The sequence below is a fragment of the Grus americana genome, chromosome 3, assembly GCF_028858705.1.
Source record: "Grus americana isolate bGruAme1 chromosome 3, bGruAme1.mat, whole genome shotgun sequence".
NCBI classification, from domain to species: domain Eukaryota; kingdom Metazoa; phylum Chordata; class Aves; order Gruiformes; family Gruidae; genus Grus; species Grus americana.
Genome location: NC_072854.1, coordinates 7,625,267 through 7,651,163, shown reverse-complemented (window position 1 = coordinate 7,651,163; position 25,897 = coordinate 7,625,267).

Below are 25,897 nucleotides of genomic sequence, written 5' to 3'. Positions count from 1 at the left end.
CATCGGACCCTTGCCAGCACGGCACCTAACCATAGCCCTGGAAGGGCAGAGAAAGTTTTCACCTGATTTATGGAAAGGATCTCTGAGATTTACTGCAAGGCGTTATAAGAATTTCACTGTACTTCACAGTGCAAAATGAAGATAGGGATATATTTTGCTGTAAATCTTAGAGGAGCTCAGAGAATAGCACAGCCTTTGATTTGTTAGTTACTGCCATGCTGGTAAAGTGCTTTTTTGTAACGGTAATTGCGGTAGAGTAATTGTAGAGCACCTGTAAGGGAGAAATTATGCTTTATTTGTTTGAATAGCAAAGACTCTGGGCAATGTATTAGATCACCTACTGAGGTCTTTTCCAGCTTATATTTCTAAGCTTCTGTGACTCTGTTGGGATGACAAAAGCTAAGGACAAAGATTTGTCTCAGAGCTCACAGTAATTGCAAAGCAATTGCTGAATATGATCCTTATAGACGAATTTTACAGCTTTGGGACAATGGGCTGCTCAATTCAGCAACTTTTTTCTTTCACATGATGCTATTCCTTACTCCTGATGAAGTGCTCTCTTGGTGGTGCATGTTATCATCTTTCATAAGCAACAATTGGAGGAGCATTAAGTACATAATAGAAAAGGCCTGATCTTGTTCCCAGAGTGGTGTGGGTAAACTTTATGGTTGACTTATGTGTGAGCAGAATTTGACTCCAGGGACAAGCTGCCTCTGAGCAGAGACCAGCAAACACTTGTTTCATTTCTTAGACTTTCACCGCAGAGTGTTATTCAGCTGCACATGGGGCAGAACATGTGTGCTGATCCCACCCATGGGACAGCAGCCACCCATGCTGCAGGGCATTGAGCGGAGGAATCACCGGACTACCAGTGTCAACTTGATAATATTGAAATGGCATTTTCTTGTCCTGGGCTTGTCCATTTCTTCCTTCCTCAGACAGCTCACCAGTTACAGGTGGTTCTGTGACGTGCAGCCCCTCACCATGGAATCAGAGCTCCAGCCCCTCCTACAAACTAACTGCAGAAAGTGCTAAGTTGGTTTCTTTAATTTATCAGCCCCATATCTGCCCCCCATCTGTCATGATCAGGCTTAGGTTTTCTGTGTTTCCACTCTAGTGGTGGGACATTGTCTGAAACACTCTTGACATATTTCCTGTGAACCCGGATGCACCCCTATCCCAGAGTAAAGACCTGGGAGGTACTGTCCAGAATTAACTTGTGTATGAGCTTCTGAAGATCAATTTAATTTCAAAATAACTTTGACACAGAGAATTTAAAGATGTTTCCTCCTATCTGGCATTCCCTCCTGTGTGTTGCCATGAAACAGTCCTCCCCTTCCAACTACAGAGCCAACATAGGCCTTGTTAATTGTCTTATGTTGGGTTCCTCACCTGATTCCTGAAGAGCAGGACTGAAAATTGGCCAAAAATTCTCCAGAGAACTGAGGCAGTCAGTCTGAACCTAAATTTTAGACTAACGCTGAAACAGTTCTGCTGGAAGTAAATATCTTGATTTCTTACATAGACAGTGTCTTGCAGGAGCTGCCTTTGAAGGCTACGAGAGGGAAATCCTGCCTGACATCCTTTGGCACCTGCTGCTTAGGCAGGCGCAAGCTTTAGCTGGAGATCCTTCAGAAAGATTGGCTCACTGGGTGCCAGAGAGCAATTAATCTTGTATGCATGTATTTCAGGGTAGGACAAATTACCCTCTACTTCTCTATTTTCTTTAGGAGCAGCAGGATCTAAATCCTCAATCTAGACAGCAAGCCTTTAGATACCCAAGTGAGGTCAGAGGAATCCACATCTCCTGAGCTCCAGGCTCATCTACTGAAGGAAATTTGAGGCAAACTTTTATTGACAGGCAAGTTCATAAGCATCCTGTAGTAAGAAGCAGTTTTAATACCTTCCCTCCTTCCTTTTCTGTTCAGGTTTTGTAAGGCTTATACAAAATGACGTCTGTTCCTTCCAAAAAAACTCTGCAGCCATCCCAACTGTTCCTGTGCAAGTGGAAATTACTTGGGTTACTTGATGTTGTTCCTTCCTAGTCTGAGAGTCTGTATCAGATACCTGATTCAGTGCAAAGAGGTTGGTCAGTCATTGACCAGTTTAGAACTCAACTAGAATTGCAGAAGTCTGCTGCAGCCATTTTTTCCTGAACTGTCCCAGCTCATAGGAAAAATAATTGTCATTAAGTAAGAAGCTGAATAAGAAGAGGATGGCCACATGTCACAGATCCTTTTGTAAGACACGTGTTACGGTTTCCTTTTTGCATGTTAATGTTTTCATTAACTTCAGAGGTGCTCAGGCAAAGTACTGAGACTGGGAGGAGCGCATCTATCATCTCTACTTGGTAAAGTTTGGGGAAGTAAAGGCCAATGGTTCATGAGGCCATGGAGTAATAAAATAATCTATTATGAAATACCACTACAGAAAAACACAACTTAAACCACTCTTGCTCTGCCTGTTCTCTTTCTCTCTCTCTTTTGCAGACACACACAAAGTCACTTCCATATTGTATATAAGGTATATATAGTGAAGCTCCTTGCAGTGCAGTTTGGAAGCTATGCCTTTCCTCTTTAGTTTAAATGACAAACCCAACAAGATATAGCATACATTTGTTATATCTTTCTCTTCTTTTCCAGTCAAAACTGAATGATTCTTTTTATGCTGAAAAAATCTTGGTCCTCCGTAACAATCAGCAAAATTTGTTCCATACAAAGATAATTTGGAACAGACTATAATATATTGGGCAATGTGATTTAAAAAATGAAAGAACTGATTTAATTCTTTTGCAGGTCATGTGTGGCTGTGATGCTTCAGGCTGCTCAAACAATAGACTTGCTTTCCTGTATCTTCCTTTTGACTTTTATTCCCTGCAAATCTTCAGGGGACCGTTACTGCTGAAATAAAAAGTGAGTTGGAAGTTCATTGACGTTTACCTTTAAAAATAGCATGTGTGATGAAGTAACAAGACTGCATTGTTTTTCAGCCTAATCTTTTATTTGTCATAGTCATCATCTTCTGTACCTGGAGGAAGAGAAGGCAGGTGTGTTAACCAGATGGACAGATGGAACAAAATGTCACTGAATTGTGCAGGCATGGAAATAGAAAGACTTAGGTCAAATGGCATTTTGGATGGAAGGTGACCCAGTCAGTCAGTTGTAGGTAAATTATTATTACATCTAGAAAACAAGTTGTAAGATGCAGGGAATGCTGCTGAATGTTTTTTACTGTTGTGCTGGAAAAACAGGGGGACACAGGCAGGTCTAAAACTAGAAGCTTAATACACAAGAAACATATTGGAGGGCTTCTTCAGAGGAATATGATGCTATTTATTTATTCCAGTCAGCCACCTTGGCTTAACTACGAGATCACTTGTAGTCATAGAAGATCTTTGGGGAACACCCCTCATTGCAGAAGAGCTCTATCTGGGAATATCAAGGATATCTCCATTCTCCTTTAAATTCTAACCTCTTTGGAGCCAGTTCTTCCACCTTCCCCTCCTTGACTCCAAAAGCCCATATCCATACACTGTTTCCCAGCTTCTTATTCTGACCTGTGATGTGGATATTTTTCAGTTCTTTTTTTACCAATATCAGATAAACTGCCCAGCTCATGTCATGCAAGAATTTACAGTAAGGACCTTTCCATTATCACTACTGTGTGCAGGATTTTATAGTAAGGACCTTTTCTGTTACTACCGCTGTATAATGATTATAATGATAGCCTGAAAATAACTATAGTGAGATTCCCATCTTGACTAGACAGCAGCATGAACATGGCATTCTGGCACTCAAATCGTTGTTTCTGGGAGGCCACGGAGCCTGAGAGGCCCTACAATTGGCTGTTTTTCACTAAGATTCTAAAATCTATTTTTTATAAGACATAATCCTTGAAAAATCACACAAACAATAAAATTGACCCCAGCTGTTTCAATGCCAAGCACAAAAATTAGATTTTTTTCCCCTCATAATTAAAATAATAATAATAATAAAAAAACCATAAACATCAATGGCTTGGTATTGGCCCAAAAGAGAGTAAAAGAAAATGTGTTGGTTTTGGTCTTTTTGCAAAGTGACCAGCTGCCCAGTTTGGCATAATTAAACAGATATGCACAGAAACAAGCATACTAAATATCCTCAATTTTCAATTCAGATACATGGATGCTGTGACTGAGGCAAAGCAGAAGCCACCCAGAAGCCCATCCATGACTGGACTTTAATGAACTATGAATACAAAGGAAACTGCCCTAGAACTTGAAATTCAGAGCAAAAATGACAGAAAAAACAAACTAGAGGCTCAGCATATATATGTAGATTTCATCTTCACTCAATCCGATTCATTTGCACTTAAAAAGCAATTTATATTCATACAACTAGTTGGGTTTTCTTGTTTGTTTGGTTAGGTTTTTGTTGTTGTTGTTGGGGGTTTTTTGTATCTGCATTTCTTGATGTAAGTTTATTAGCCAAAGGAAAGACTTTTCTATATCTATACAGAACATTTACAATGCGAAGGTTTATAACTTAGCAGGGGACAAAACATTGATTAAGGTATGTATGTTAATTGTGTGTGCCATTAAACAAGCCTCCATTTTTCTTCCTCTTTAGGAAAGTGCAACAAATGATCATCAGTAGTAACTACTATTGAGATTTCTTACTTTCTTCATCCCATTTAATAGCCCTTAAGTTTTTCAATACAACTTTCATGATCAGAGACACTAGTGAAATAGGACCACATAGTTATCTTGTAGTCATTTACCCGCAAAGTAAATGATCTAAGTTTTCGTAACAGTTTTTGGAGGCTGCAACCCAAGGTATTGTAAAACTCTAGGATACCTACCCATTCATACTTGTTGTTCTCCCTGCAGGGTTGCATCCCCTCAGTGGTGTTCAATGTTAATATAAACTTTATGTGTGTCTGCTCTAATTATAGGAGAAGGGAGGCAGGAAGGCAGAGGCAGCTTTGGTGGCAGGGAGAAAATGGTAATTGCTTTTTCACTTAGAAAGTCAGTCAATTGCAATTCTAGGGCAGGATTAAAAAATCCTATTTTGTAATAAGCTGTTTCCAGTCCCGACTCAGTCTTCGTGTGGATCTGCAAGCTGGCCCTGATGATCATCATGACTGTTCACATTCACCTGTTATGGTCTTCAGATCACCAGTTTCTCAAAAATATTAAGAAAATTATCTTCCATGTATTTTAGGGGTAGGTAGACTTCTACACTGTGGATCTTTCAAGCCTGGCACCTCCTGACAGGGCTTGTTTCTCGCTTGGTTCACCTAATAAGTTGAGCTTACTATTGTCATAGTGTCTGGTCTTCCTCTTCCCCTTGTGACAGGGAGTCAGTCATTAGGTGGAAGCTGAGGTTACCTCAGCAGATCAGAAAGAACAAAATTTACTTTCTCTTTAGGTGAAATTACCTTCTACAACCCAAACTCTCCTCCAGCCAGTTCCACTGCTTATAAAAAATGGCATGGGCCCAATGTTTGAAAGAGTCAATATGAATGATGATATAGTTATTAACAGGGACCATCGTCTGTCAGCTGAAATAGCTGAGCTCCTTTGGGACAAAGTCTCTGAATCTAGAGAGACTTTCATGCTTTAATTTAGACTAGTCCAGGTAAAGAGCTCATTTGGGATCACCTTGTCTGTTTGAGCAAGCATTTCCAACATAATTAATAACTAAAAAAAAAAAAAAAAGTCTATGCAGAACCATCTGGGATAAGGAAAAGGAAAACAGTGGAGGGCTCCAGGAAACTTTTTAGGTCTCCTGTTATTTGTATGTATCTTTTCAAATTTTCCCAGCCCTTGAAGCACTGATCTAATAGACCCCAATAAATTAATTAACACTGAGATGGATGTCATAGTCTCCTGAGAGTATCCTAGCAGGCCTGGAGAGCAGAGAGCAGGCAGAGGAGACAGAAGGACATTGACAGCAACAGAGGAGCTTTGTATGGGGGGGTCGGATGATGCACGCGGTTTCCTGTACAAGGGCTGCCCAGCTCCCCGTAAGGAAAGTGGTGAAAAGGGCAGTCTGTCCTGTTACAAAGCAGAGAGAGAAAGAAATGTACCTTGGTCCTGCAGCTCCTGGAGGTGTTTGTAAGTTTTAAAAATCCTTTGTTTCAGGGACGTGGAATGCTCCCACATCATTGTATTTATCAAACCTGAGAGAGACACATTTATCCCTAAGAGAAACCTGGACTGGGCAAGCCAGCAGAACCTGGCTGGAGTGTCCCTGTGTGAAAAGGAGAAGGTGACCTTGTTTAGCCTGCCAAATGTCACAGCAATGGGATCTCCGTGTCCCAGGGGGATAAAATACAGCAAAACCAACCACCTTACAAGGGTTCAGAGCGACATAGAAGTGATCTGTGCATATTAAGGTATAGGGAAACATCCTGCTTTCATAATTTCATTAATAAGTGGTTAACCCTCATTCCCTCATGCCTCATACACTGTTTTCTGTTCCAAATAAATCTTCCCACCTCTCTTCAATCTTGCATCCTTATCTGTGGGGAAGGAGGAGATAGTTCCTGAGCTGGAAGTTGTTAGATTTATGTTCTTGTCTTTGATCCTCTGAGTTTGTCACTCCCTGCCAGACAGTGCTATTAGTGCTGAATTTCTACAAAGACAGCAGCAGCCTCTGTCTGACACAGAGAGGAAACGTTAAGGGCAGGTACTGAGAAACCCAGATGCTGGGAAAAATATCCCATCTCCTCGGCGAGCGTGGAGGAGTTCTATACATCCTTGGAGAGAGAAGAGGGAAAGCATGAGTTACAACATGGGGGATAAGCTGGATTTGCTTCTGCTGTGATTGGTACAGCATTTATTCTTACATCTCTACTAGCAAACTAGCCAGTGCCGGGAGCTGGTGTGGAGCCTAGAGGCCAGCTGGCACAACCAGGCTGTGCCGTGCCACTCATGTCCCTCCAAAATCCAGCGCTTGATGGGAAAGGTCCCGGGTCTGAGCTGACTCCCAAACCCTGCTGGGGAACCAACCATCTGGGAGGCTGCTGGTTGGCCTGGGTCAATACCAGCTAAGGGTTTTTTTATCTTTTTAACGGCATGGATTTTGAACTCCTGCACCTGTGCCCTGGTCCTGTTAAATTTACTGGTACAGAAATAGCGTCAAATGAAGAAAGAAGATCAGACCCCAGGGAGGATCCAATCTCATGACATTCCAGGGGTGCAGGAGCAAAACTGCAAATATCTTTATTTTCTCTCAAGCCAGAGAGCGCCAGTATTTAATAAAAGGTTCTCAGCACCCCAATAAAGATCTCTTCAGTAGCAGCAATACTGAAAATGAAATACAAAGCAAACCTCACAATCCTCTGTGGTTCACTGAACTAGCTAGGCATTGCAACACAGTTTTTTGGGCCACCTACCCATCATTTCAAGCTGGGAACACTAAATTTGAAGCACTAGGAAATCATGCTGGAATGCCTTGCAGCTCTAAGGCAGTGAAACGAGGACACCAAAAGTCTCTTCTCACCAGGTTTGTATGCATTTGATATATTTTAGTGTTATCAGCAGGCAGGCGAAAATGCTGATTGTGCTTTCATTGATATTGCAGTATATTTTATGATTGATGTCAAATGGATATTTAGGTACTGAAATTTCAATGACTTCAATTCACACTGTTTTGTCTCCACAAAAAAACCCAATAAAACAAAACATTTGAAATGCCAGTAGAGCACACTGCTTAATAACTGATTACCTTCTGTGATGGGAAGACAAAAGAAGAGCAGTGGATGATGTTTTCCTTCAATTTACCAAGGCCTTCAGCACAATCTCCCATGGTATGCTTATGGTCAAATGTAGGAGATAAAGACTGCATGAATGGATGATAAAGCATGTGAAAAATTGTCTGGACCACTGGGCTTGGAGAGTGATGTTCAGTGCTACAAAGTCCAAATGGAAGTTGGTTTTAGTGGCAACCCTGAAGGTAAATTACTGGGGTAAATGCTGCTTAATGTCTTTATTAATAATCTGGATGATGGGACAGTGCACTCTCAGCAAGCCATGGACAGTATCCTATCGGTGAGGTGGTTGATATATGGAGAGTATGGTTGCTATATTGAAGGACCTAGACAGGTTAGACAAAGGGGCCGACAGGAGGTTTGACAGAGAGATATGGAGAAGAAACATTGTGATCTGGTAACTGATAGTGTGAGACCAGTCTGTGTCACATTACAGTGTGGAACAAAAGCCATCTTTAAAACATCAAATTTGGAGTGAAAATTATGACTAATCAGACCAACTGAGTAAGATAAAAGAGCAAATTTCACAGTTCCCAGCATGGAATAAGCATCTCCAGGGTTATAGGAGGTCTTTTTATTTGTAGCACTACTGGTTAGATCCAACGCTTGCAGACATTGCATATTTTTAGCAATAGAGACACTGGGCTTTGAGGGTGATATTATTTTCATGAAGAAAAATGCCATGGTCAGTTTGTTGTCCTTCATAGTTGCCTGACATCTCCAAAGAAAATAATCAGATATTTGTAGAGGTATTGGTGATTCCTGGAATAGCATTTTTCATGTGAACAGTACTAGGAAGTTTCTACCCTGATAATCATATTTTGATAATCTCCTTGGTCAAGAGGCAAAACCTATTTAATTCAATTGATATTCTTCACTATCTTCATTAGGATTTCGACCAGGCCACTGTTTCAAACACTGAATGAGGGAATATAGATAACTCTGTGATCCTGTGCATATGATGATTGATTGAAAGGGATACTTTACAAATCATACAGTTGTTACTGGAAACTATTTGGTGGATTTTTAAAGTGCAAAAGTATGTTAGATGAAAAGTCAGAGCTTCCAGTGAATGGTTCATTAATTGAAAAGGTGTCCAAAATCATTAGTGATCACAGGTAGCCCAACTGAATTTAGTCTTTTTCTACATTTTAGAGACTAACTAATGCCAAAGGCAGAATATTAAAGTAACCGAACACAGACTTGTATTGATGAGATTCACCTCACCTTACTCAGGAATGGGATTCCATCCTTCTGCTTTTGTATGCCTGCAGTGTAGATGTCTGCATCTACAGTCATCTTGGACTTGTGTTCATGCACAATGGAAAGCGATGGACAATTTTTCTTTTTTTAGCTGTCTTTGTTAGAGTGAAGGGAAAAGGACTTGAGATGGTTATGCTATCCCTTGAGTTCAAAGTGATCCTCCATTAAATTTAGAGTCTGAACAATTAGATCAAATATGGATATTTACTTTGTAGATGTCAGCATGTGGGCAAAGGAATCCAAACTGATATCTGTTAGTCCAAGGTCCCCATATGATCATCAAGAGAAACAGGCACGATCAGTAGGACATTCATCCAACATCTTTCAAGATATGAGGATCTCATCTACATAGGACTCTACTGCTCTGAATTAGTTGTGAAAGGGGTCACCTTGTTCTTCCCATTGACTGCAGAAGGACACAAGCCTTTTTGTCTTGACTTTGTGAACACCTCCCTCCCTTCCTTTGCTCATGTGGTAGGGTAACAAGAAGTCAATCTATATACTAATGGATCCGGGCCTATTTACCACACATAAACCTAAATGCATCCAGTATCAGGCAGGTGACTCGGGATACAAAGTTTTGCTGTCTCTTATTCCTTTGTGTCCTTGTGTAGTTAATAGTGCGTCTCCACTTGCCAAGGGAAGAAAGATGGTTGTGACTTTTCTCTGTGTGGCATATCTTTTCATGGTAGGCATTCCTCCTGCTCATCTTCTCATGCCTCCACAGGAGAACACCTCTGCTATCGTCTGCTCTAGTGGAGGGAGGATGAATGATAACCACGGTCCCATCAGGTGTCTTAGTGTCTTCACGGTGTTCTTGAATATGCTTTGTTCCTGAAGCGTCCTATTTTCTGTGGAATTAGTAACTGCTGATGCAACATCTGCTAAAGCATGTGATTGTGGGAAGGTCACCTTTGCAGTTCTTTTCTTAAATTCAGGTGGCAAAAAAAAAAAAGCTGTAGATGTGCATGACTATAGTCACTCATAGCTGGAGTGGGGACTGACCTCATCCTCTAAGTCTGAAATCTGTTGCTCTATCACTTAAGAAAACAGGCCAGTACAGCAGCTGTGCAAAATTAGATCTTTGTTGAACTCTGTATCCAGAGATACTATGATCTTGAGCAGGTCCTTACATGTGTTCGGACTGGGCTGTAGGATAATTATACCCTCTATGGCAAGCATTATTTCTTGGTAATGTGTCAGGATATAGACTACAAAGCATGCACCACTCTGTGACAACAAATATCCAAAAGTAGTTACATACTTCTAGGGAAAAAAAAAATCATAGAGTCATAGAATTGTTTTGGTTGGAAAAGACCTTTAAGATCATCAGGTCAAACCATTAACCTAGCACTGCCAAATCCACCGCTACACCATGTCCCTAAGCACCACATCTAAATCCATAGACAATTACACAAAATAATTTGATGTCCGGCTCAGGAAGCCACTGACTAGAAAATCACAGAAAAAGGGGAAATGTTCTTCACTTTTTGGATTTCAGGTGAGGTAGAGTTTTGAGCACAACTGGCTGCTGCAAAACACAACATGAAACAGCATAAAAATTAATAATTGGAAAAATACATCCTGACTTTTTTATTTTTTCAGCGTAGTGCAATTAAATAAGTTATCAAGACACGTGCAGGTCTTCCTTCTGTTGTGCCCAAACAGGAGTGGTTAGATGGGAAGTCAGATCGCTAAGATTGGTACCCTTTTTCGCAGTAAAAATAAAATGGTTGTCACCTTGTGCCTCATGTTAGCATGCTTGTAAGAGGAAACAGCTTTTGGGCCTCTCAGAAAGGAAACTCATTACCTACAAAAACACACAATAAATGTTTGTGCTCAGCCTCCATCAGGGTGATGCATATCTGTACCCCAAGGTTACTCATCAATTACCGGGCAAAATAAACAAGGCTCAAGGGATTTGTCTTGCCCATATCCATTTGCAAAACTGCTGTGCTTAAGCGGTGTGAACAGGAAGCTGGCAAGCTTCTGCTTGCAATAGTTAAGTTTAGCATTGGATTTAATTTGATCAAAGATGTTACTCTTGAAGAAGAAGCAAGCATAAAGGGCGCAATACAATGGCTTGCCTTATTAGGGCTGTATTTTCTCCAGATCCACCTGGTAGTTAACTGTAAATTGTTTTTGAGGCACATTAGTAAATGGATAAATGAGCTACAAGTTTTAAAACTGAACTGTTGGCAGTATGGTTTTGCTAGTGGTGAAGGGGTAACGATGATGCTATTACACTGCAGTGTTATTACACTGTATTTTATGTTCCCTATGAGATCTAACAAAGAGTCGGTGGAAATAAGGGTCTCAGTCACCATTAATTATGATGAGATATTTCACTGGTGTCATCAAAAAGTAATGCTGCTGGTTTTTACAAGGAGTAGATTCATGTGCTTTAAACAAAAATCATGTTCAAAGCGATATATTGATAATGACATGTAATTAACTGACAATTGCTGAACAGTACATTCAGCTTCAATATCAATTAATTCAACAGACAGACCTCAGTAATACAGCTGGGGTAATACTAGGGGTGCGGGTCCCCTCTTGCACTGCCCTCCCAAGGTAGATGTGGGTGCTCCAGATGTACGTGTGCCTGTGCCGCACACGCTGGGGTGAAATGCCCTGCAAGGTCACACACAGCACCCGGGGGTCCCTGCTCACCGCCCCTGGCTGTCCTTGCTGGACAGGTGCTGCCTCCTCATGGTCTTCCAGAGGAGGATATTCATCCCAGTCTGAGCAGGGTGGTGATGACACGGGGCAACTGGCAGTACCAAACCAGGTTCAGACTGCTGCTCTTCTCACTACAAGGTCTCTCATCCCCCATTACATATTTCCAGACTTCTTCTACACTGCTTTTCAAGCTGACTCGGTCTGTGTTGCCAGAGTCTCTTTGCTCTTTGGGGACTATATGTGAAGATAAGCCACATCATAACCTCTTGTCCTGCAGCTGGCACAGGAGCAGGTGGTCTCCTGGATGGGATGCAGTGGAGGAGATGACAGCATGAAATGAGATTAAATGCTTCATGGTGGCAGCTACTGTGTGAGAGCTTTTCCAGGTTTTCAGGGTGAGAGAAGGAATGCATACATGCATACGTCAAGACAATCACGTCAGTCAGAACTATGATTTTGCACTGCAGATCTTCTGTTTATTTATGCGAAAAAGCAAAATAGGCTGTCGTATCCAGAGACATCTGGAGGCCTCCCAACAACTGGACACTAAACAAATATATGCTGAATGATCAAGTTCTTATAAATGCTCTAAAATAACCTCTTTTCTTAACGCAGTCTTTATCTTGCCTCAGATAGCAGCAAAGTCCATCTGTGCCTGAACGTCTCTCTCTGTCAGCCAAACTGCCACCTCTGCTGCAGTCGCATGGAGCGCGTTGCCAGTACTGCTGGCACAGAAGCTAGAAATACTCCAGATTTATAACAAGTTATCAAAAGAGTTTATAATAAATGGGGGTAATCACATCTGAACAGAGCAATTAATCCCTGTAGGAACTCTGCTGAATTACACCTGGGATAAATTTGGACCATTATTTATTGTGTAAGTGTTAGCAGCCCAGCACAGTAACTAAGACGGCGTGTCTGGGGATCCAGATGAAAAAGATCCATGTGGCTTTTTTTCCCCCTGTTTCTCATATTGTTCACAGATGGATATTTCTGCTAAGAATTAACAGGGAAGCTGATGACTTTGTTTTTATTGAGCTGAACAAGTCAAACAACTTGTTTTCTCTTCTCAGAAGGTTTATTTTGGTCTACCTTGAGACTGAGAATTAAAACCTGCAGCTGTTCCCAGTACTGATAACCAAAATCACAGAGGAGACCATCCCAAAATCATGAAATAGTATCACAAATTATGAGGTTTTTACAGAAGAAAAATATCTTCTAACGATTTTTAGACTTTTGAACTTTTTGGGTCCAAGGAATGCAAAATATTTGTTTCCTACAAAATACTTTCTGCCAGGCATGTGGGAAATACATGAAGAACAGTTGTTGTTTGCTATTTCCATACTGTCACTATTCTTGGATCTGGAGGTTTAAAATAAATGTCAAATGCAGCAAGAGTTTTAAGAAGATTGTGAAGGTAGGTAGCACAGCTTGAATAGCAAGTGACTCAAAGGCAGCAATCCCCTTCTTTTCTCTTAGACAATATTCCTGAACAAACCATGCACTGAATGCCATGTCTCGTGAGATGAGCAGTTCCTCTCATTTTATGGAGTTATAAGCAGCATCACAGTTTCTTAGGTCACTGCATTCCCTGACAGTTAGGATGTTTATTATTAAAAGATCTAGAAATACCATTAAGCACAGGCACAATGACTTTTGTTCTTATCATATGAGTACAGCCCTTAGCCATTATTTGGGGGATGCTGAATCATAGAATCATAGAATCATGGGGGGGTGGGAGAGTGTGTGGGGTGTTTATTGCTGCAGCCAAGGTACAATGCAGTATCTTCCTGATTTTTTTGCAGACTTGCATCAGAGCAATTGATTTGGGAAAGTTGCATCAATCTGCAGCAATCCCAGGTTTCCCTGCTCTAGGCAAGCACTCAGGTTTCTTCTGTGTTTTGATCACTGCTACTGACTAAACACACCCAAGTGTAAGCCCTTTTTGCAGGTTATTTCTGTTTTTCTATTCAATCATCATTGAACGGCAGTCAGAGGGACTATCTGCTCAGAGTTTGTTCCTTTCTGGTTTTTTTGCTGTGGAAGAGTTTAGTCCTATTTAGCGTTCTTTTTCCTTATAGGCTAATCATAGGGAAGAATAGTTTCATTTATCAAAGTCATCCACATATTTCATTTCTTCTCAGAGGAGCTACTGTGCTGTCATCTTTGAACTTGAGCTCAAAAAAAAAAATCTAAGAAGGGGAGGCTCAAAATAGTCCTATCACAGTCTGAATGTACCACTTATTTTTAAGTGTCTTCCTTTCAGACAGGTTTTCAATGGGGTTATTTAACTACAGGCTTTTTTTAAACTTTTGAGTTTCTGCTTTTATAACTAAGAATGCTCTGAAAAATGAGAGGAAGGCTGGGAAAGGGCCTGTTTGTGTCTTTGCTGGCTTTTAGATGCTCAGGAGGAATGAGGGGAGAAGAAGAGGAGATCAAGAGAAGGCAAAGAGATGTGAATGTTCTTTCAAAACAGCAAGACTAAAAGGAGGACATGCTCGGCTGTACCTACCCAAGTTTCTGAAGAGCCATGCATGACATCCGACTGATCGGAGAGGTGACCACACTGAGGATATTCAAGCAGTGAGTATAATAATTTCTAAAATCTTTCCAATTCAGCTGTTTCTTCGCACATGGCACCGAGTCATAGAATTGCTTGTAATGGTTTTGGAGTCACACTCTGTCCTAAGAGGGATGCTGAGGGATAACAGATGACTCGCCAGGAGGAGGGGACATTTTTGGACACCAGGGGAAGTGGTAAACACATAAATAACCTTTCCCACCTCTCATGACATGTCTGTGTGTCCTGCCTCGGGCAGTTAAGGAGATAGGCAGAGAACAGTAAATCATTCTGCTCTTGCTCCTCCCAGAGGAGAAACACCTGAATGTCTCGTGATGGTCTTGTTGGGAACATTTTCTTCGCCTCGACAACATGAGTGATTCTGCCAGGAGTGTGGGAGCTAACACTTGCAAGGAAATAATTTCCAGTATTACTGAAAGCCATCAGCATCATTCCTAAGAGCAGCCTGTCCCATTACCTAATCTCACACGCCTGCAGCACCATTGCCTCCCTGTTTTAAAATGCAGTCATCGACGCAGCACGTCCGCAGCCTCCCTTGCTGGCCCTGACTTGTGTCGTAGCACAGAAGCACCAGTCACTCCTCACGGCAGAGCTGGCAATCCTGTGTCACAAGGGATGCGACCTTTAACACTTTCTATTAATGTGTGTAAAACAGTCTATAAAACATGTGTTAGTCGTGTCTGTTGCATGCTTTAATATCTCATACCTATGAATCAATAAGTGGCACCTTAACTGCAGTAACGATACCTATGAAACTCTGCAGTGATGATACCTATGACTGCTCTGGCTAGATTAATACCAGTTCACAATGCTTTGGGAAGGAGATAAAAACAATAGAAGAAGGGGGACATCTTCACTGCGTGACTATGAATATGGCACTGGGAGATTGCACTGCATGCTGGTGAAGGTCAGTAACATGCAGTGACATGACAAAGTGATTATTTGGTAATAAAGGTGTAGGGAACACTGAGGGTCATTTTCATTGCCACATTTAAATCAATGCTGCATCTCAGTCTTGATTCCTACTATTTTATGCTGTAGCAGAAAAAAGATGGAAGCAGAAATTGTTCAGAGAAAGGTGATCAAAATGGGCTAAAAAAGGGCAGGTTGTCTTCTGGGGTCAGGCCACTATGGTACCTTCAGACTGGACACATTGAAAACATCTTTTATTGAAAAAGAAGGAATAAGGATATATACAGGGAGTAACTGGATAAAATGGTCTTGCTAATGTTGTCCAGATGGTCAAACGTGGGACCTTATTAATCTACTAAAGTTTTAATGTGGCCAGTGGCAAATTGCCATTTATAATTGCATTATCCCTTCCAAAAAGCCCCAACAACCTTAAACTCAAATCATTTCAGCAGGGGTGATACTGTCCTCAAAGGTAACGGTCACTGTACAGTCTGCAACTGAATTCCTGATTTATTCACTTCTACAATTGCCCATGATGCTGACTCTGCAGCTTGTGCAGGCTAAGGACCAAGGTGCAACCCTTTGCTATTTTTTGCTAGGGCTCTTTATTTAACTATAACACTTTTCACTTTAGAGACACGGACGGCACTGTCTTTCCAAAACTAGACTCACAACACTTTAGTTTCTCTTTGAGACCTCTAATTATGGCTTGTGTAAGTTGCTACTTCTTCTTTGATGTCTGCAGAAAGGTACTGATTTATATTACATGATAGCCTGGTCTTTTTTGTTCAACATCTATTTTGAACCTTCTCTGCCTAAAGGTCTATTTGGCCTTTTTGCTCTTACAGCATCCAGAAAGGGAGGTGCCTTGCTTAAACATGCTTGAAGACCTTCCTTTCTTGAAAAATTTACATGGAAGGCATTGAGTTATAAAGTTCAAGGTCAAAAAGTGCAGTGTCTCCTGACTGCTATCACATGCTTCCCCTTTTTCTGTCTGTTATTAATGTTTTAGCTTAGGCACCACAGACTTGTATATTTTTCATCCTTGACTTGAGTCATTAACCTGTACCTAGCTCCATGTCCCTCTAATTGGGTTTTAAACAGGTTGGTCCCAAATCTTTTCTATGTCCCTCTAAAACATGATTACACATAGACTGCTGACAAATTAAGCCAGATCTGCTGCAGGCTTCTATTCATATGAGAACAATAGGATTTTGTGCACTATATCATTGTCCTGGTTTTAGCTGAGAGGGTTGATTTTCTTCATAGTAGCTAGTGTGAGGATGTTTTGGATTTGTGCTGGAGACAGTGTTGATAATATAGAGATGTTTTTGTTCTATGGACTTATTGTTGAGCAGTGTTTACACAGGGCCAAGGCCTTTTCTGCTTCTTGCACTGCCCTGCCAGCGGGATGGCTGGGAGTGCACAAGAAGTTGGGAGGAGACAGACAGGACAGGTGACCCAAACTGACCAAAGGGATATTCCATACCATATGACGTCATGCTCAGTTTATAAGGAGCTTGGGGGGAAGAGAAGGGGGGGGCGGCGGCGTTCGGAGCGATGGCGTTTGTCTTCCCAAGTAACCATTACGCGTGACAGGGCCCTGCTTCCCTTGAGATGGCTGAACACCTGCCTGCCCATGGGGAGTTGTGAATGAATTCCTTGCTTTGCTTTGCTTGTGCGCGCGGCTTTTGCTTTACCTATTAAAATGTCTTTATCTCAACCTACGAGTTTTCTCACTTTAACTTTTCCAATTCTCTCCCCCATCCCGATGGGGGGGGAGCGAGTGAGTGGCTGCGTGGTGCTTAGCTGCCGGCTGGGGTAAAACCACGACAATCATCTACATTACAAACAACATTCTTTCCCCAGCCATCCTCTAATACTCCGGAGACAAAAAAATTAATATGGCAGAGAGAAACAGTGGGAAAGAAGATGAAGGATATTAATAAGCAGAGGCAGGGGAAGAAAGAGGTCTTCTGAGCACAGATGTTTGATGAGATGGAGTGGTGATGCGTTGATGACACATGCGCAGTATGCTGGAAGGAAAAGGCGATACAGAAAGGGAACATCTTTTTACAAAACCTGCCTATTCTGTAGCAGATGGAAGAGCAAGTACTGCATTGAACTCACTATCAATAATATCGCTTAAATTGGTTGCTTTGTGATGCTTATGACATACAGGTGATAGAAATCTCTAGTGTTTTGATAGCGTCTTAGGCAACATGACAAATAAATTTGAATAGTAAACCTACAGTTCAATTGCATCTTCTCACAAATATTCTTTAACCCCAGATCCTCGGGAGTGTTAAATAAGGAGCTGTGCGGACATGCTGATGGTGGTTTTAAGACAGACAGCTAGTGTGAAAGTTCAGAAGGAAACCTCTCTTTCCTGGTTATATTTTAAGTATCTAGAGATAGACTTTGATGTTATATGTAGAAGAATCGATTATGGTTAGTTACTGGCAGTGTGGTTGTTTAGCTACCACAGCCTGCCTTGTTTTCTGCCAGCACAGGACATCTCTGTGGCACAGAGTAGGACTTTGGTTTATATTTGAGCTTGAGGATTGACATCTGGTGATGAGCGAAAAAACTGCAGTGTTAAACTATGTCTCTGCCCATTACCTGCAACAGATGATAATTTTATCCAATGGGTTTGTCAGTAAAAGTTAACGACCAAAACTGTCCGTACAGATTTCACTTACTGTCTGGTTTGAGATTTATACTGTGATGCCTTTGGCTATAAAACCAGGGTATTAATAAATATTTGTGAACCCCAAGCAAAAGGCAGCAACTTGATTCCATGATTTCTGGAAATATGCTGGTGTAAGGCAGGCTTTTCTTTATATTTACGTGCTAATTTATTAGCAACAGTTATTACAGGATTTTTGAGTTTATTCCAGAACCTAAATGTAACCCACAGTGTTTTCTACAGTACTCAGAGGGTAAAAATATCCCTGCAAAGTCCTAAATATCTCCACCTTCCTGTGCCTTGTTGGAGAGCCTGGTCTGTCATTTTGGCAGTACAAACAGGTTAAAAGGAGCTGTGTTTCTTGGCTGTCAAGCTTAAAGGGACTCCCGTGGGACCAGTATGGGTGTAAGGGATCCACCATCTGTGCTAAAGAGGATGACAAGGAGTCTTATATTAATGCTATAGCAAAGCAACGTGGATCACTGCATATGATACAGGACTAATTTTTTTCCATCTGTGATACCAAAATCAACTTTGCATGTTTGTGATACGGATAGTATACATATTTGGAGTTACCCAGACTTTTGGATCATTCATCTGTAAAACTGGAGAATTTGTGCTGATCTATGTTCTAAAGCTACTTCAGGAGGCTAAGGAAAGTCTCTTTTTAAGTGTTTTTATTTTCAGCTTCTGTAATGAAACTCAGATGAAATGCTTTGCCTTGCTGGACACTAAATATTTTTCAGCGTTCAAAACTTTATTCTTATCCATGTTTCATAATGGCTGAAGGACATAATATCAATGCTTCACTGGCTGGGAGGCAGACCTCCAAAGAAGATGCCCCAGTGTTGCAAAACTCTACTGCGTCCAGCATCTTCAACCTTCCAACAGATGGTCACAAATGGAGATGACACAGACCTGCGTGGTTTGTTGGCAGGTACCTTGTGGTGAAAACTTCAGAACCTAGCTTGATTGGAACTGAATTTGATTTGGTTTCCTCCAATTTGCAAGGAAAACCTGGACTGATGAGGGACTTCTTTCCTCTTACAGAAATTCCAAAGAGCATAAAATTCCTCTTCCCTGCACCTGCACTGTTTATTTCTTATTCTCAGCTTTCTTTTTAATGTTATGCAAGGTTTTTGACCTTTTTCCCCTGAAAAATCACCAGGCTACCAATAACAAAAATTCGAAGACATCAAGTGCACTTCCTACTCAAGGTGAGATAAAGACTATGAAATTACCATCATCAAGGAAGACTTATTTGCCAACACCTTGGAAAGAGCTTTGAATGATGCAAACACCATCACCTCCTTATGCCTTTTCAGAATGATTTATTTCCTTTGTCCTTTAACATCTAACATTGATCATGATTCAAACTGAAAAATCATCTTTCATCATTCACTTTGTAGTTGGGTGTCAAAGGACAAAAAAAATATATATAGTAGAAAAAAGTCAGAGATGAGCCTTCATTGGCTTTTCAGTTAGTAGCATGTTTATTTGGTACTTGTTGGAAGGTTGAACAAAAAAAATGGTTATGTATTTCAGTGGGGCAAGAGGAGCACTTAGAGAGTTAGCTCAAAGCAGTTATGTCCATGCTCCATTTCATCTGCAAGTCAGTGCGTGATATTAAACACTTACTGAATCCAGCTAGGATATGAAGGCCCTACTTCAAATCTATTTCAGGAGGAAAAACCTGAGCACCTGCCCACACCTGATGCAGGTGAACAGATCGATTTGAGGAAGGGATGAGGCTAGTAGCCTCTCAAACCCTAGATCAGAGGCTATCACAGCCAAACCAGGACAGGGAGCGTCATATTTCGGGATAGGTATATGCCAGCAGCAGTGACTCTTCTGGAGGAAAGACTCATACTTTGAGAGAGTACTGGGGTTTATGTACAACATTCAGCCTCAGGGCTGACGTGGGCTGTCTGCCTCACTGCACTGGGAAGAAGTCTGGAGAAACCCGGTATTTTCCCGAGAACTTTTATCATCTTTACTCACACGCAGTTCCCCTTAATTCACATAGCAGTAGCAGCAATATAAAGCAAAGGCTTGGACCTAGGAGTTGTACACTTGGTGGAGTCAGCTCCTCCTGTCTTGCCATCATAGAGAAGGCCCGTAACGTACCTCTGCCACAGTTTGCCCATTTCCAGAAGCCCAGATGCATTTGTGCAGAAAGGGTAACATCTCCCTGCAGAGAACGTTTCTATTTGTAAGGAGGTTGTGTATTTGTTTTGCTTGCTCTTGCAGTCACATGCTTAGACGTCCTCTGCTCCAGTCCATCTGGCAGCTGTACATGGAAGCAAAGCCCACAGTCAGGCACTGCTGTTTATATCCTAATTAGCAAGGGAAACCTTTTGCTCCAACATATCTGACACAGAGGTAAAAATGGAAACAACCATTGTTTGACAATCTGGCATATGATTTCATGAAGTTCTTACGGCATAAGAGCGTATAGGAATGGAAAGGACAGTGGGAAATTGAAATCTGTTTGTTTCATAATCTCAGGCAAACTGTGTTATGGACAGCTAGTTTAAAGGATCCATGATACATAACACGAGTTGCAAACTTTTAGGAGATTGCTAGCAAACCAAAAGCAAAAAGAATAGAAGTTGCATAAATGCCTTTTTGGTGTTGTCAGTTTAAGAGCAAAAGAGCACAGTTCTACGTGAAGGCTCTGGAAACTTCAGGGTCCTATAGAAAAGGGCATTGGCTGATAATGTAGGTACTGGCAACAGCAGAGGATTTATGTGTTGAAAATGTCTGTATGATGCATGTCCTCTGTTACAAAGGAAGGAGAAAGACTCAATTTTCTGAAATTTCCCTTTGCAAATAATACTGTGTATTGACCTGCAAGCTGGTAAAACAGCCTTACTAGTATATTTAATTGCATCCATCACCACATTTCCATAATTTACAAATATTCTCTGGGCTTGCTATGCATGGAAGCACAACTTGTTCGTGTCCCATTTCTCAAAGCTGTCTGTCCTGAATCTGTACTGAAGGTACGTTTCTGTCTACCACCTGGATCCCTACAGTCTTCACTACAAGCATGATTTTGCTCAAGTGGTAGCAATTTATGTGTGTTAAACTCAAGCTCAAGGTTTCACTCCTTGTTACTGATGGCTCACCCAGGCATACAGTGCCATGTGAGCGCTGATGAAGGATGCCGAATGTCCTTTCGGGGCATATTAGTGGAAGGAGTGGGAAGGATGGACCCACCCCAGCATCCTTTTGTGTGAAATCTGAGTGATTTATATATTCTTGCTTGCAAACAGCAGCATAAAATGCTATCAGTGGAAACATCAGAAGGAAAATTATACCAGGAAAAGTATGATTTAAATTAATTCTGTGAATTCTGATTTACAAATCTATGGTTTTTTCTCTGTATGTCATTGCTATTCCATTCCTTGATAAGTCTTATCTATATGGTTCTCTTGAGGGATTTAAAAACATCTTTGACATGAATCACTGGACAAATATGAGTTACCACTATCCCACCTAAAATGTTGATGTAGAGTTACCATAAGCAGAGGGAGCTTAACGCAAGCCATGATCTTAAGGAGATGAAACATCTTCAGCAGAAAAGACTCTGTTAACTCAAAATCTGCATAATTCTTGCTGTTATTTAGATCTGTCCTGTCTATGCTTGCAGTTACCACAAGAAAAAGTACTTTATGATGCTGTAGAATAGATGGGGAAGGAACATACCGTTTCAGTAGGTTGCTGAGCTCTGCTCTTGCTGTGGTGATGGACCATGGCTCTAATTCCACCCTTCAGAGAACATAAATGCCTTTGTGCATGGCATGGAGGCACTGAGGTGGGATGAAGAAGGATTTGCTGTGTGCGCTAGACAGAGTTAGAGAAGCAACATGACAAATGCAAAAGGATGGAGGGGAAAAGCATTGCTGCAGAGTATAGTCGTCTTTTCAGGTGGAGAAAGTGCTGATGCATATTTCTATTAGTTAGCATTCAATATCCAACTGCTTTTTCGAACATGCTCACAGTGGGGGATGCATTCCCTTCCAATGAAGTATTTTCTCTGCCCAGATGGCTGGGGGTTTGCAAAATACATTGGGCAGGGATGGGAGCAGGCTTTCAATCTCCTGTGCTTATGCCAAGGCCAAAGGCTTCTGTTGTAGCAAGCTCTGCATTGGGAAGAGCATTAGAGAGCTCCCTGCAGCAGCTGCTCACAAATGCCAGGAAGCAAAGTCCAGAAGTAAAAAAATCTGTTTCAGAGCAGTAAGTTAAATGGATCTTTACTGACTCTCTGGCAGATGATAATTCTACAGATTGTCAAGGGCAAGAAAGGTAATGCATTTTCCATTGTTAACTGGGGATAAAATCTCAGTTTAATTCAGCCGCATGGGAGAAACTTCAGTTTGACTTCGGTGGTATCAGGTTGTCACTCAAAGTGTTGAGGTGGTGACTATGTCTGCAGGTTGTATTTCAGAGGAAAGCAGGTTTGTGCCACACCGTGGCACATCTCATCTGTGTTACACTGAGCACATTGTTTTGTGCCGTAGTGGTAAAATACACAGTGGTGCTGAGCAGGTCTCAGGCTGCCAAATTTCCTGGAACTTATCATCACTGCAGGTGGTCAAAAGACACCTGGAAATTTCATTTCTTAGGAAATTTTCATTTCCTGTCCCAAAATAAAGTTTAAACCAGTCCTGAATGAATGTTTCCAGGCAGAACGTCCCACAATGCACTGTGAGAGGAAGGGTGTGAAGGTGGAAAATTGATGTGTGGTCCCTTCTACGCTGCATGCCATTGCCTTCTGCACACCAGTTGTTTGTGGTTCAGACTGGAGGCCTGGCTGGGTGGTGCTTTATATGGGGTAGCCAGGAGAACTTCTGGGCTTCTCCACTTGCAGTAATCCTCATAGCATCATCTGTATGTTTAAGGGGATGAGATTAAGTCCTTTGTGATTCAAGCTGAGATCTTCGCTCATCTCCCGTGGACCTGTTGCATGGAGACATAAAGAGTTACTGACGACCACCCGGTGTTTCCTTTGCTATAATTCATCTAACTGCTCCTAATTGTATCCTTAGAGAACATGTGCCAGTTCCCTTGGCTTATAGATGGTGATGTCACTCTTTCTTTCTATACAGGATGCATTCATGGGATGAATGGAACAAAGGGAAATCATGGGCTTTTTAGATGTTTTCTGAAATTTGTCCTTCCTTTAAATATTTCAGTGAAGTTCTGAGGTATAAAAAGAGTAGTTTCAGTTCAGTCAAAATAGGTCATACTCTATTTTTATTAGTGTATAATACAACATTTCAAAACTATAAAATGAAAAAATGGTTCCTACAAGGTGAAATGGTAAGTTTTTATTTTAAAAATGATGAAACTGGACACTCAAATATCATAAGAGCTATCCTGCTCAACCCTTTACTCCCCTTGAATCTCTCTCTGATATGATTTCATTAAGTGCTTGCCTGTCTATTGAACAGGATTTTCTGTTCAGACACGTCTCTGGACACCTTTTTCTATCACGCTGAAGGAGCATAGACAACAACGTGAACAGGTACAGAGAATTTTTTCAACCTCCTTGACCTTATCCCATCTCAACTGCACTGAACTTCCTAAACAAGACCAGAGCTTAATCAATGCTTATTTCTTGGTGGCTAGTCACATGCGGTTAGACTGACTACTATTCGTGCATTCAGAAATAACCAAACTTTAACAGGCTCCTTTGGCTTCTTTCCCGTTGACTGCAGCTGGGGATGGATTGCAGGATTTAGCCATGGACTTGAGTTAGCACGTGGACTTGTTTGGCTTATTGGCTCCACTAATGACAGAATGACGGAATTTCCTCAAGCCTTTAAATCTCAACAGCCGCAGCTCTTCCAGCCAAATTAGCAGTAACAGGAGGCGAGAGAGTGGCGATTCTGATGGAAGATGCTGCACTGCTTTTCCCCTTTGGGAATGGAGCAGAACATCATGCATTTATATGTCTGCAAATGAGCAGAGACACATATCCTTCATGAGCAAATGATCCTTGGTGGTAACCAGTGGGCAGCTGGATTGGCATTTAATAGATTATGCTCATACCAATAATTATGCAAGGAAAATAGCATAATTTAGAGCAATGGAAGTGAAGAAGAGTTGGCAAAACAGCAGGCTTTTAAATTATTTTATTTTAAATAGGCATTCAATATGTCTTGATTGCTGAGCAAGGTGTGGGGGTGGAAGAAAACACCTCAGGTTGTGTATATCTCTCTTGACGCCAACAGCTTGATCTGCACTTTTTCCTTCTCATGTTCTGGTTACTGCTGGGTGCGAAGTGCCTTGAATTACTTTACCATAATCAACAAAAAAAATCATAAAATAGTTAGAATCCGTGAGTGCCCCTTCCACACATTAAGGTTAACTATTAGGGACGGACTAATATACACAGTCTTGGTATTTTCTCTAGTGTATTCAAGGAGGTAAAGAGCAGAAAATTGGGAAAAGAGCCTCACTGCTCATCTGACTCACTTCACTGCATGCATGTGAAAATACTCTGAACAAACAGATATGAAAAGGGTTGTTTTTCCACTCAAAGTTCCTAAATAAATAACACAAAACCAGCATAAAGCCTAAAATATTGTAAAATAAGCAAGAAGCCATTAGAGAAATGTTAGTCTAGCAAACGGGAAAACTGGGCTGAGTAAGGTCCAATACTGTATATTTACCTAGCCTGGGCTGTGAGAGGTCTAGAGCCAAGTCAATCTGCTGCAGGCTGCTTGTGTGATTGAGGACTATTTTTTCTTTGTATCTCCCATGACTCAGACTCCTCCTTAACCCCTGTAAATTGATTTACGTACCTGGCAATAAGTTTGAAGTATTCATATTTAGTATTTGTCTAATAACCAAAGAGAAAGAAGTAAAAGAGATCACTTTGGTGGGCTTGGCTATATCTTCACTAGCTAATTAAATGGTGAGAGAATAGAATCGGGCACTTGAAGCCAACTGGCACAGAATGACCTGCATCTATGCTGTTAAACTATCTTAACCTTCAAAGCAGGGTGACTGCATCCAAAGTGCCAATTAGGAATAGTTTCTGGCTTATGTTAACTTCTGAACCATATCCAGGAGTTCTCTGGGGGAACTGCGTTTGGCCAGGGACCATTCTAACAATTTAACAGGATATAGACAACTGGGTTTTAGCATCCAAGAGTGTTCACTAGCACAGCTTAATTTTCTGGTGCGAGATTAAAATTTAGGATGTTAATAACATTCTTAAATGCACTTGCTGGTTTTGCAAATGCAAAATATCCCTTTCCATTGGTAACCGAAGATTTGGAGCATGTACTCTGAGTTATTTTTAACCAAATTCTGCCTTTTACCTGCACAATGCATTGAAATAGCGACAGCAGCCTGGTTTCTGACCCTTAACTGCTTACTCCCAGCTAATTAGAAGGCCAGTCCAGTGTTACAACATGAAGCTCAAATGCTGTTCCCCAGTTCATCTCTTAGAGAACTGTGGAGAGGTTCACGGCTCTCAGCGGAGCAGTCTTAATCAACAGCTGCTTAGTTTGCGACTCTTGACTTCTGTCTCTCTATAATGAAGAACACTCAAGTGTTCATTATCTGGTGCAAATGTGTGAGGGTGGCTGCATGTAGAAGTGGATGTGCCTGCACATACTTAGCTGAGCAGAATTGGGGAAAATATTTTAAAATCTGATCTGATAGAATCAAAATTGTAATTTGGAAAGATGGAGACAGTGTGATGATGGAATGCAAAGAAACTCTGAGGACTGCAGTGAAAGCAAGTCACTAGTTTATAAGAATTCCAATTTTCAGTAGTAATGACTTTTAAGAAGTTCAAACAAAATGTGACAAATATAGTAGCAGCTAAAAAAGCAAACTTTAAAGAGTTTGTGCTAGTAAGGTAGTTATCAGTCTCTTCAGTGACTGGGAAGTCAAATCCAAGAGATGTGCTGAATTCCTGCCCATTCTTTACTTACAGTTTTGGGAAAATATTTGAAAATCTATTATATGTGAAGCAAGAGAAAACAATAAAG